This window comes from Haemaphysalis longicornis, unplaced genomic scaffold (genome assembly GCF_048455015.1).
Source record: "Haemaphysalis longicornis isolate Haplotype H1 unplaced genomic scaffold, Haemaphysalis longicornis Haplotype H1 scaffold_6, whole genome shotgun sequence".
NCBI lineage: Eukaryota > Metazoa > Arthropoda > Arachnida > Ixodida > Ixodidae > Haemaphysalis > Haemaphysalis longicornis.
The window spans coordinates 206268991-206282331 of record NW_027526407.1 but is presented as its reverse complement, the minus strand read 5'-3'; the positions used below and the strand labels follow the sequence as shown (position 1 = coordinate 206282331).

General features: G+C 46.1%; 2 non-coding genes across 2 annotated transcripts; both read left to right on the top strand.

The window, feature by feature from the left end:
- The first annotated feature begins 363 nt into the window (after window positions 1-363).
- On the top strand, window positions 364-436 carry Trnat-agu (transfer RNA threonine (anticodon AGU)). The gene has a single exon. It is a non-coding gene; the product is annotated as a tRNA-Thr (tRNA).
- A 5430-nt stretch (window positions 437-5866) lies between these two features.
- On the top strand, window positions 5867-5938 carry Trnap-ugg (transfer RNA proline (anticodon UGG)). Its single transcript has one exon. It is a non-coding gene; the product is annotated as a tRNA-Pro (tRNA).
- The last annotated feature ends 7403 nt before the right edge of the window (window positions 5939-13341 follow it).

Sequence of the window (13341 nt, the reverse complement as noted above, 5' to 3'; positions counted from 1 at the left end):
GGCGGTAGCCAGTGCCACTCGGACTACTCGGGGTGAAGGGGACCTTCTTTTTAACCCCTGGGCCGTGACTCGAGTGTTTACGACATGTCGAGAGTGGTCGACCAGCGTTGAACCCTCAGGAGCTACCATTGGCAGCGTTGAACCCTCAGGAGCTACCCTTGGCAGACTGCCAAGGGTAGCCCATGAGTTCAACGCTGGTCGACCACTCTCGACATGTCGTAAACATTCGAGTCACGGCCCGGGGGTTAAAAAGAAGGTCCCCTTCACCCCGAGTAGTCCGAGTGGCGCTGGCTACCACCCCCAAGCGCAGGAAACAAAAACACCTGAACATAAATACCCCTGAAAGTGGAGGCTAAAGTAACCCCGCCGGTAGCGCAGTGGTTATCGCACCAGACCAGTATTCTGGAGGTCGTGGGTTCGGATCCCACCTGGCGGGCATTTTTTCTCCACTGTGTTATTTTCCAAATTCTTTATCTTGACAAACTACATCCTCCCCTTTGCTTTCCGAGGTTTTCTTGACTGCCAATTCTTATTTCTGTCCTATTTTCAACGAGCCCCTCATTTCCTATTTCTGATTCGCTATATATATATATATATATATATATATATATATATTTATATATATATATATATATCAACGTTGCAGTCCTTATTGCCAGTGCTGTTTGGCGCTTTTTAACGGTGTTTTATAGTGCCGAATGAGGTCAGATTGCATTTTTTTTCAGGAATAAATAATTGAAAATTCAAGTCGAGAAAAAATGCGCCGTTTTTTCCGGAAGCAGGAATCGAACCCACAACCTCCGCATAACGCGTGCGGTGCTCTACCATTGAGCTAGTTCCGCGGCGACTCCCTTCTCGACTATACGGCGGGGTTTTGTATTTACGACTGCTCACAGCCCGGTCAACTAGCGCCGCCCCTCGACTACCGCGGGAAGACGTAGAACGTCTTTTCCCAGCGGCCGCACGTAAGACGTGGTCGGAAGTCGGGGATAGCCAAAGGCATTTCAGACTGCTGAAGCCAGAACCCTCGTTCTACAAAATGCATTACGAGGGTTCTGGCTTCAGCAGTCTGAAATGCCTTTGGCTATCCCCGACTTCCGACCACGTCTTACGTGCGGCCGCTGGGAAAAGACGTTCTACGTCTTCCCGCAGTAGTCGAGGGGCGGCGCTAGTTGACCGGGCTCTGAGCAGTCGTAAATACAAAACCCCGCCGTATAGTCGAGAAGGGAGTCGCCGCGGAACTAGCTCAATGGTAGAGCACCGCACGCGTTATGCGGAGATTGTGGGTTCGATTCCCGCTTCCGGAAAAAACGGCGCATTTTTTCTCGACTTGAATTTTCAATTATTTATTCCTGAAAAAAAAACGTAATCTGACCTCATTCGGCACTATAAAACACCGTTAAAAAACGCCAAACAGCACTGGCAATAAGGACTGCAACTTTGATATGTGTCCTTACGGAATCCCTCGTCCCGTACGTCTCTGTTCTACAAAATATATATATATTTATATATATATACAGAAAGAAATGCTGGCAGTCTACAACGCCAAAGAAGGCATAGGGGAATGGTTAGAATATTTTTTACCGTTAGTAACGTTACATTATTATTTATTATTATTAATTACGTGAGAAAGAAAGAAAAACACGCGCCCAGAGTGGGGACCGAACCCACGCCTTTCGATTAGATCTCGAATGCCTTACCAATAAGGCATTCGAGATCTAATCGAAAGGCGTGGGTTCGGTCCCCACTCTGGGCGCGTGTTTTTCTTTCTTTCTCACGTAATTAATAATAATAAATAATAATGTAACGTCACTAACGGTAAAAAATATTCTAACCATTCCCCTATGCCTTCTTTGGCGTTGTAGACTGCCAGCATTTCTTTCTGTATTTCCTAACGAGCCCCTCATTTCAAAACCCTATATATATATATATATATATATATATATATATATATATATATATATATATATATATATATATATATATATATATATATTGAAATATTTATTATTTTATTATTATATTCATTCATATTAATATTTTTATATATTATACAGGGTGATCAAAGTTAAGTCGACAGGTTTTTTATAAATTAGCCGCTGAGCTGTACGAGAAGAACACCTCTGCTGTAAGGTTACGTACCCAGGGGGACACAGATTGAGGTGGTAAATATTGATGTCGTTGGCTTAATTAACTAAAATTGCATAATTAACTTTTTAGTGACTGCAGAAAACCAACATGTTTATATTGAAAAGTTCGGCGCAATCGTGTTTCTACACAGTTTCATTTGGCATAATTTTTCTAGCGCATCTGTAATTCGAGATATCGAATTGCGAAATTTAATTGCCGTTTGCGTGATTACGCATGCAAGGCGGTGGCAGCCGGCGCAAAGCTCCTCCCTTTCGTGACGTACCTGCTGCGTACGAAGTTTAGTTTGACAACAGGGTGGAGGCATAGGCAAAAGCGATAAGTGGCACACTTATTGCTTTTATCGTCTTGGCTTTTGAAGTCAAAGAACAGCAGTGTGGTGTGACATGCGCAGTGACCTTTACCGGGTTACAGCTGGGAGCGGAAGATAATTTTACGGCACATTTTCAGTGCGGTTTGAAACCGCTGTGGGAAATTATCTTGTCAGAGTGTTAGCTTCTTGACCGTGGCCTGATGCTTTTTTAGCGCTGCCCGTCGAACGACAATTAAGAAAAGCGTTGAGACCTGCTATGTTGCAATGGCTGCTTCCACCGGCACAAGGTATTCAACAGAAACAAAAGTTGACGTGGTACTTGCAATGGCCAAGACGGATGGAAACGCCCTGTTAGCGGCGCGGCTGTACGGGGCTCGGTACCCACACCGTCCACTTCCGTCTAGGTCAACGTTTATAACCACGTTCCGGCGATTTTGCACAACAGGCTCTGTCCACCGTCAGCGTCAGAAGAGTGACACCGTCATCAATGAAGATTTCGAAATTGATGTTCTCGCGTGTGTAACGTCTATGCCAGAAATCAGCATCCGACAGATTGCCAACGAGTCAGGACGCAGCTTCGGAACAGTCGCAAGAGTGCTAAAAAAGCATGGGTCGCATCCGTGCCATGTTTGCCTTCACCAGGACCTAAGTGAGGCAGACTTCGAAAGGCGGCTGGACTTCTGCAATTGGGGCCTCATCAAAATTGAAGAAGAGAGTGACTTCCTACAAAGAGTAATGTGGACAGACGAGGCTCGCTTTTGCCGGAATGGCACCGTAAATGTTCACAACGCCCATTATTGGTCACAACAGAACCCACACTGGCTGCGACAACACAAGCACCAAGTTCGCTGGAGTGTGAATGTGTGGTGTGGCATACTAGGAGACAGGATTATTGGACCCTACTTTTTTGAGGGCAACCTCGACAGCAAAAAGTACACCCAAGAAATTCTTAGTATTGTCGTCGACAACTTTGCCTGCGATCTTTCCTTAAATGACTTGCGAAAGGTATGGTTCCAGCATGACGGAGCTCCACCGCATTTCTCCACCTCTGCAAAAAGATGGTTGGACCGCCATTTTTCAGGACAGTGGATTGGGCGCGGAGGAGCGATGTTTTGGCCACCAAGATCCCCTGACCTTTCTCCGCTCGACTTTTTTCTTTGGGGCTACGTGAAAGATCAAGTGTTCGCAACGGAGCCAATTGACATCAACGATATGAAGAACAGGATAACATCTGCCTGTGCGAGCATCCGACCAGAAGTACTGCGCAGAGTTACCCAGTCAGTGCGAGAGCGGTTAATGTTTTGCATTGCTGTCGAAGGGAAGCACTTCGAACATTATTTAAAGCACTGATACATTAATAGGTTTCCATAAAGACCCGGCAGTGGTTGGTGAGAACAACGACTTTTAAATAGTGCTACACCAATATTAGCTGGCCACTTCGATGACGCGAATGGTTGATCGACAAAAAACTACGACGTAATTTTGTCTCGGGCTGTCAGCTGGACTCATTAGCGGTGGAACAACTACTGTAAATAGCTCATGTAAATAGTTTATTGCTCATCCGCCTCTTCATTCTTGTCCCAATGCCACAGCAAAGAATTCATATGCGTAGGCAATACCTTTGTTGATTTCAATAAAGATTTCAATGTTGAGAATTGAACACTGAATTTATTTTGCCTATCCCAAGTTAGCGATGTGACCGCTCATCTAGATACCATCACGCATGCGCAAAGCCTCCTCCTTCTCCATCACGCCGCCTTCAGCGCTGGATCCCTTATCTCGGTATTGCAGTTGCTACCGTCAAGACATGCCGATCGGTTCCGTGTTTTGATAGCGGTTCGAAGAACTGCAGCTTGCGATTACGCAAGCGGTGTCAGTTATCACATTTGCCTATGCCTCCACCCCGTCGTCAAACTAAACTTCGTACGCAGCAGGTACGTCACGAAAGGGAGGAGCTTTGCGCCGGCTGCCACCGCCTTGCATGCGTAATCACGCAAAAAGCAATTAAATTTCGCAATTCGATATCTCGAATTACAGATGCGCTAGAAAAATTCTGCCAAATGAAACTGTGTAGAAACACCATTGCGCCCAACTTTTCAATATAAACATGTCTGTTTACTGCAGTCACTAAAAAGTTAATTATGCAATTTTAGTTAATTAAGCCACCGACATCAATATTTATCACGTCATGCTGTGTCCCCCTGGGCGCGTAGCCTTACAGCAGAGGTGGTCTTCACGTACAACTAAGCATCTAATTTTAAAAAAACCTGTCGACTTAACTTTGATCACTCTGTATATTTATAAAATATATAAATACAGAAAGCGTAGGCTGCATATTTATATTTGTATATATATATATATATATATATATATATATATATATATATATATATATATATATATATATATAGTAAGGAAATGAGGGGCTCGTTGGGGAAATACAGAAAGATAGGTCGGCAGTATACAATGCCAAAGGAGGCATAGGGGTGTGGTTAGGCTCTTTTCTTTTTCACTACGGTTAATTAAGTTCACATTTTTTTTAAATATACAGAAGAAAGAAAGAAAGAAAAACACGCGCCCAGAGTGGGGACCGAACCCACGCCTTTCGATTACATGTCGAATGCCTTACCAATTCGGCTATCTGGGCGACTGTGTTCTCCTTCACTTTCTGGGGTAATTATATTTACTAGAAGTGTATCTGACTCTTGAGGGTGGTAGCGAGCGCCACTCTGACTACACGGGGAGAAGGGGACCTTCTTTTCATACCCCGGGGCGTGACTCGAACGTCTACAGCCTGTCATTATCGGGTTACTGGCGGGAAGCCCTCTTATGCTACCTAGGCATCAAGCCTGCCAGAACCGAGACCCTCGCTAGGCTTTCGCAGAATAATATAGTAAGGAAATGAGGGGCTCGTTGGGGAAATACAGAAAGATAGGTCGGCAGTCTACAATGCCAAAGGAGGCATAGGGGTGTGGTTAGGCTCTTTTCTTTTTCACTACGGTTAATGAAGTACACATTTTTTTTAAATATACAGAAGAAAGAAAGAAAGAAAAACACGCGCCCAGAGTGGGGACCGAACCCACGCCTTTCGATTACATGTCGAATGCCTTACCAATTCGGCTATCTGGGCGACTGTGTTCTCCTTCACTTTCTGGGCTAATTATATTTACTGTCCCCAACTGTCGTCCATAGCATCCCTGCACAGTGGTACATCTCGAACGAGAAAATGCCTGCTTTGTTCTTCCACGCACGACCCAGCGTCTTGCTTCTCTGTATAGATAACTTTAGAAGAGAAGAAGGTCCTCTTCTCCCCGTGTAGTCAGAGTGGCGCTGGCTACCACCCTCAAGAGTCAGATACACTTCTAGTAAATATAATTAGCCCAGAAAGTGAAGGAGAACACAGTCGCCCAGATAGCCGAATTGGTAAGGCATTCGACATGGAATCGAAAGGCGTGGGTTCGGTCCCCACTCTGGGCGCGTGTTTTTCTTTCTTTCTTTTTTCTGTATATTTAAAAAAATGTGTACTAATTAACCGTAGTGAAAAAGAAAAGAGCCTAACCACACCCCTATGCCTCCTTTGGCATTGTAGACTGCCGACCTATCTTTCTGTATTTCCCCAACGAGCCCCTCATTTCCTTACTATATTATTCTGCGAAAGCCTAGCGAGGGTCTCGGTTCTGGCAGGCTTGATGCCTAGGTAGCATAAGAGGGCTTCCCGCCAGTAACCCGCTCATGACAGGCTGTAGACGTTCGAGTCACGCCCCGGGGGTGAAAAGAAGGTCCCCTTCTGCCCGTGTAGTCAGAGTGGCGCTGGCTACCACCCTCAAGAGTCAGATACACTTCTAGTAAAGATAATTAGCCCAGAAAGTGAAGGAGAACACAGTCGCCCAGATAGCCGAATTGGTAAGGCATTCGACATGTAATCGAAAGGCGTGGGCTCGGTCCCCACTCTGGGCGCGTATTTTTCTTTCTTTCTTTCTTCTGTATATTTAAAAAAAATGTGTACTTAATTAACCGTAGTGAAAAAGAAACGAGCCTAAGCACACCCCTATGCCTCCTTTGGCATTGTAGACTGCCGACCTATCTTTCTGTATATATATATATATATATATATATATATATATATATATATATATATATATATATTCGCCCTGAGGAAAGCAAGTTCTCTTTCATGAAACGTAGGCCACAATCGTGCTTTTACCTTGTTCGAAGTTTTTGTTCTCTTGTATATATATATATATATATATATATATATATATATATATATGCAGCCTACGCAACCGAAACGCTGCGCAAGTTGTATACCTCACACTGCACCCCTCATCATCAAGTGGTTGCTGCCATATCCCCATTCCGCCGCACCTCCAACACCTTGTTTGGTGGTGCCCAGCCTTTGCCAGCCACCGTACATTTAAATCCTCCCAAGCACACCTCGATCCACACCAAGACAAGACCACTGAGATAGCCGGCAGTGGGGCTTATTGCTGAGGTCTAACCGGCACTCCGGGACTCTAACCGCGATATGCAGCAAGTTTGAGAGCAAAAAACCCTTAATCTCTAAGGGTCAAACATTATGGTTGGCCCTTCGAGAGCAAGAGGGTCAAGGTAACTAGACTCAGGTAATCTAGGGCTCCTTCACGCTGCAATGCATTTTCTGAGCAAGCCTAGCCTTTGGCCCTATTGCTTCAACTCGTGAGAAAAAAAAGCATGCCAAATTCAATAGCCAAGTTCGACAGCCAAATCAACGTTTTTCTTGCGGCGAACAATTCCTCACACTTCACTATCAAAGCGCAGCGTACGGCTATTGTATGCAACTCGTGCGCTGCCTTATTATTCGTAGTTGGCAGATAAAGCCCCGGCCGTCAACGTTGCCACAGAGAAGTCGGCTGTTTGCTTTGCAGACTTATGCTTGATGAACAAACGCTGAAGCGGAAGCCGGGGAATTTCAAAAACTGAACTGCATGCGGCATGTGATGGCCAAAGCCTGTGTAGAAACCTTGGTATCATCATTGCTGCTGCACGGATCGCAGTATCATCATCCCTACCGATCGTCACGTAGACTGCTCGCTCGAGCTGCTTTGTCTTCCTCATTATCGCCATTAAAGCTAGCGATCTCCACGGTCATCCCTCTCTGCAGGGAGGTCATTTTCCCTGAGCCTAGAATCCGCAAATTGGTGCCGAAACCCGGGAATTGACGCTGGAGACGACGAGCAGCAGGACCGCTACCTGATTACGACGACTCCTGCTCCTGCGGACGAGACTCTTGGGACCCACGATGACCTCCATTGAATGGAAGCTGCGGCGGCGAAGCGCACTGCGAGAGAAGCTTGAAGCCATCGCACGGAACGTCGAAGAGGGCCTTCGGAATGGAAATCTTACCACTCAAATGTACATGCTTATTTCTCTCGACCGGATCGAGTTTCTATTCCGAGAGATTTAGAAACTAGACGAGAGAATTTATATGGACACCTCCGATGACCTCGTCCCAGCGACGTTCAACGACCGAGTTGTGAAAGTTATGGCAGAGTTTCGTTTTCGGTCACGAAAACCTCCTAGCGCTGAGTCTTATATTCTACCTCATGAGACAAGCCCACCACCTCCCCGGACCGCAGAAACGCAAACAAAAGTACCAGTCCTCGAGTTGATGGAGACCGACGAAACCGGCTTCAATTCTGGAACAAGTTTGAGACTAGGATACCCCGAACTTCAACCTGCGGAGAAATTTCAGTATTTAGCGAAAGTTTTAACTGGTAAAGCCGCTTCCGCAATATCTGGTATGGCTCCGACAAAGGAAGGTTACAATGACGTGATAGCACTGCTGAAGAACAGATTCGTAGAGCCGGCGCTAATTCTTTGGGATCAATTGCAAGCCCTCATTGAATTGAAACCGGTTGCTTTAACCTCCAATGTAGAGGGATTGCGAAACCTCTATGATCACGTTCAAGTTCATTGCAAAAGCCTAAAACCCATCGGGACGAGCCCTAGTACGTACTGCTCCATGTTTAGAGAGATTCTGCTCCGGACGCTACCTGCAGATCTAGTGCTTAGATATCAGTGGTCAAAGATGGCCATGACAGCCACCATGAATGATTGATTATCCTTCGCAAAAAACTGACGTACACGAGAACTTTGAGCAGCTCATGACGTTTTGGGGGCAAGAACTTGAATGCTGGGAGGAAATGGCACCGACTATGTCGAACTACGAGTTAGGAGATACCAATTCACATCAACAACATACATGTCCCCAACTGTCGTCCGTAGCATCCCTGCACAGTGGTACATCTCGAACGAGAAAATGCCTGTTTTGTTCTTCCACGCACGACCCAGCGTCTTGCTTCTCTGTATAGATAACTTTAGAAGAGAGGAAGGCGCATTTCTCTCTCGAGAGCGACGCTGCTTTCGTTATTTGACCCAAGGGCATCTTGCTAGGCAATGCAGGAGAAAAGCCACCTGCCAGCAGTGCTCGCGGCGACATGCTTCTTCGATGTGTAACGAAGACCAACGGTTGAAAGTTAGTGAAGGCGTCGCCATAACCCCAACTGAGCTGCTGACCAGGAACAGGAGGTCTGTTGTGCTCCTCCAAACGCTAACTTCCAGAGTGTCAAGAGAGGAAAATAAACCCTCACTGTAGGAGTATTTGGCGGAAAATAAATCAAAGAAATGTTCCGTAGAGTGCGACTACACTTGCATAGCTTGCCAAGCAAATCTACGGCATTAATAATAGAGGCGCTTCCGGTGAAATCGATTTGCAACCAGCTGATTCTGTTTGCAGATGGAACTCTGATTGGAGCTTTGCGCGAAAACATCACCGACACTAGAAGTCTCGAGCGTGAGCATGCCGACCACTGTGACGTCAGTGTCCTAATTGGATCAGAGTTATTGGGATGTTGTGACTGGAAATAATGAACATTTAGGACCCAGACTAAAAGCAGTTAAGACTCGACTTGGATGGACAGTGCCAGGCTAAGGACACCAAATTTCATGTAAAGCTCATTGCTCAAACGTCGTAGCACTCCATACGTCCACCAAACGGGCCGAATTGATAAAACCTTTGGACAAGTTTCGAAGACGAAAAGTATTCAAAACAAGAACCATGCTTCGAATAATCGAGTTGCCTCGGTTACTCGTGAGCTTGATGGGCTCATAGCGAACCAGGATGACCAACACGCATTTTCCCTTCCCTGGAAAATGAATGCAGACCTTCCCGACAACCTTCCAGTTTCCGAGAACACGCTCCACCGTGTCTGCGACCCTACAAGCGGATCGACGGCGAAGAGACCAATAAAAGTATGGAGAAAGCGAAAAGGAACTTTACAACAGGAAATTTGGCCCTGACGGGGAAGAGAATGCTCGCATAAACTCCTCCCTGAAAGCAAGAACCGTCAAAAAGCATCAGACGAGCTAAAAACACGACCAATGGTGCCCCGCAACGATGATACAAATGCACGCGTGTTTCAGGATCCAGCTCGCCAGGAGGCCGCGAAATCAAACTTGGCTCGTATAGCACTCCGTGGGTTTCAGCATGGACAGATTATAAACCGAAAAGTGAAGCGCCTCTGCCTACGGTAAAAGGACTGACCGGTCTTCTAAGTGGCCGGGGAAGATGTAGAAACCTTGGTATCATCATTGCTGCTGCACCGATCGCAGTATCATCATCGACACCAATCGTCACGTAGATGGCTCGCTCGAGCTGCTTCATCTCCCTCATAATCGCCAGCAAAGCTGGCGATCTCCACGGTCGCCCCTCTCTGCATGAAGGTCATTGTCCCTGAGCCTAGAATCCCACCGCCTGCACTACTGGACATGAACCGCGGAAAGCTGGACATGCTGATGCCCACCAAACATCCAAACGTGCACAAAAATACCCTGAAAAAATTTCCAGTCCTCTTTGCCGCTAATTTCGCGCGATGGTTTCAATGAACCAAGAGTTGCAGCCGTTTTCTGTGACCATGCACCCTCCGTAAATGGCCAGGTATTCACAGCAGACGGTACTTTCCTAACGCTTAAAGGTTCAGAGCTAGCCAATTCTGACAAATAAAGAAAACTGGGGGTCATCTTGGCGGTAAACTTTCAGTATGTTTTTTGGCAAGTTACCTACAATATATTAAACAACTGAGCATTTACAAGCATGTAGGATGCACCGCAAGATTTCAAATTTTTTTGTCGATGCGACCGCGTCCGCGGAAGCAAAAATTGTAAGGCTATTCTGTAAACCAACATTTGGCTTGAGTCAATGGAAAAGGGCTGAAATTTGGGTGAGTTGGTAAAGGTGCATCTTAAAAATAACAACTGGGCACAGCCTAACGCGGACAGGAACACTGCGCTAGTGTTGTCCTCATGTGTTCCTGTGTTCCTGATGTGTTCGTAATTTGCGCGCAGTTGCCATTTTTTAAAATGAACTTTCGAGACATAGGCGCATGCCGCAAAGTGTTGCTGAGTATTAGTATGAATGTGAGCTTAAGCGTTTCGGAATGATCGTTCTGTGCGCCCAACGCGTGGTGACGTGGCATCATTGATTGTTTGAACGAGAGCTTGCGCGCCACAAAATTCGAGCAGTTACTTAAGTGAGGCGGAAGTCTCAAGTTCCTCTTTCGGAAAGGAACCGTTGCTGTAGTTGTCAGGTAAGGAAATTGGCGGCCATTTTAAAGAGTAAAAACCAACCACATGCGTGATAATGATGGGATATAAGCCCGGGTTTCCAAGAAGCAGCCCTCACCCGGCACCACTGCGCTGTATCCGCACGTTGCCACCAATAAGAGAGAAGTGGTCTTTGCTGTCGTTGTCCCTTGTTTGTGGCAAATGCCCACTCAGCATATTCACCTGGACATGGAAGGTGCTACACTGCCCACTTCACAAAGTGGACAAATATCTGCATTAGGAGAGGTAAAGTAGTATGGTAATGCATGCCGCGTGACACCTGAACCTGGTGGAACGTGAGTAGAACAGGCGGACACCCACCGCGCAGAGCTATGATTCTAGGGAGGCTGTGGAGTGTACCTGTATGTTTGGTGAGGTAATTCACGCCGGGTGGCGTGAATAACGCTTTCATCTAAAAAGCACTCAAGCTGACTTAAGTACCTCTACGAATTCGTTTTCGAAAATTTGCGTAATCAACGCTAGTTAATGTGTATAATCCTTAGGACACACTTAGGACACCCTTCATTACATCCCTGATCTTAAAGATCTTAATGTAGGACATTTGTTTTTCTGGGCCTAGCATAGATTCTGGGCAATTTTCGCAGGTTTTGGTGGAGCACTGTTGGCGCTGGCATCAATTCATGTGGGGGAGGCCCACCGAAAACCGTGCCTACGTACCATCATGCATGAAACGACGAAGCATCAGTCCTCCTGGTAGTAGGAAGTAGTCAATCATTTGTGCCAACAATGCCCGCCTCAAGACAAAAACAACTCTCGGCTAAGTGCACTCAGATGAGGGAAACTGTCCGCCATTTCTTGTCAAATCGATTTATTTTATTCAAGTCAGTTTATTAGGCAAATAACTAAATCCCATAAAGTTCATATACCACTTGGCCCAGCAAGTGTCACACTATCTAACATAAGACTCGGAGTGGTTCGGCAAGCCCACCAGTTTTGGTGCTGTAGATACCTTGCTCCAGATGATTCTTCGTGTGCGCGTTACTTGTTAAGTATTAACCGCCTACATATACTGTAGAGCTGCTATCATTTTTTTTATAGAGCGGCCAGAAAACTTCAAGAGGCACAACTTATTAGCCTATCAAGCATGGCGCATTGGCTTTACCAAGGCTCATCTAATACAAGCTATGAGCGGTGTTTGGAAGCGACTCTAGAAAAACTTCCTGGCGATATAGGGAATCCTGTACTTAATTCATCCTCGCTACTCTTGTGTCCTCATCATCATCATCACAGGCCTACCTGCGCCCACTGTAGGGCAAATGCCTCTCCCATTATTCTCTAATTACCCGGTCCTGTGCTAACTGTGACCAATTTATCCCCGCAAACTTCTTGATCTCATCCGCCCATCTAACTTTCTGGCGCCCCCTGCAACGCTTGCCTTCTCTAGGTATCCACTCTGTTACCCTTAATGACCAAGGGTTATCTTGCCTTCGCATCACATGCCCTGCCCACGTCCATTTTTCCTCCTTAATTTCTACTAATATGTCCTTAACACGCGTTTGTTCCCTGAGCCACTCCGCTTTCTTCTTGTCCCTTAATGTTACACCTATCATCTTCCGCTCCGTTGCCCGTTGAGTCGTTCTCAATTTAGGTTGAACCCTGTTATTTAGCCTCCAAGTTTCTGCCCCGTAAGTGAGTACCGGTAAGATGCAGCTGTCATACACGTTCTTCTTCAGGGACAACGCTAGCCTGCCATTCATTATATGAGAACGTCTGCCGTATGCACTCCACGCCATTCTTATCCTTGTAATTATCTCTGCCTCATGGTTGGGATCCGGGGTCACAGCTTAGCCTAAGTACACATATTCGCTTACCACTTCCACTGCCTCGCCACCTATCTCGAACCGCTGTGCTGTCCTGAGGTTATTGATCATTACTTTGGTTTTCTGCATATTAATTTTCAGGCCCACAGCTCTACCCTGTTTGTCCAGTGCGGAAAGCATGCTTTGCAATTCGTGCCCCGAGTTACTTCGCAAGGCAACGTCATCAGCAAATCTGAGGTTACTGAGGTATTCTCCATTAACCCTCCCTCCCAACTGTTCCCAAGCCAATGTTCTGAATACTTCTTGTAAACATGCTGTGAATAACATTGGGCACATTGTCTCCTTGTCTGACTCAATTCCTTATAGGTATTTTACTGCTCTCCTTATGGAGGATGATGGTAGCTGTGGACTCATCGTAGATATCCTCTAGTATTCTCACACAATGCTCATTTACCCCCT